Below are 266 nucleotides of genomic sequence, written 5' to 3'. Positions count from 1 at the left end.
GCAGAGACAGGATCACAGCTCACTGCAACCTCTGCCTCTTAGGCTCAAGCAGTTCTCTCTTCAGCCTCCTGAGTAGCTGAGACTTCACGCACAGTCACCACACTCAGCAACTTGTTTGCATTTTTTGTAGATTCAGAGTTTTGCTGCTGTATTTCCCAGGTTGGTCTCAAACTCCTGGGCTCAAGTGGTCCAGCCACCTCAGCCTCTCAAAGTGCTGGGATTACAAGCATAGGCCACCGCGCCTGGCCTGACTCATTCTTTTCATG

This window comes from Colobus angolensis, unplaced genomic scaffold (genome assembly GCF_000951035.1).
Source record: "Colobus angolensis palliatus isolate OR3802 unplaced genomic scaffold, Cang.pa_1.0 Scaffold66, whole genome shotgun sequence".
Lineage (NCBI taxonomy): Eukaryota > Metazoa > Chordata > Mammalia > Primates > Cercopithecidae > Colobus > Colobus angolensis.
The sequence above is the reverse complement of the archived record's forward strand: the minus strand, read 5'-3'. Positions refer to the sequence as shown.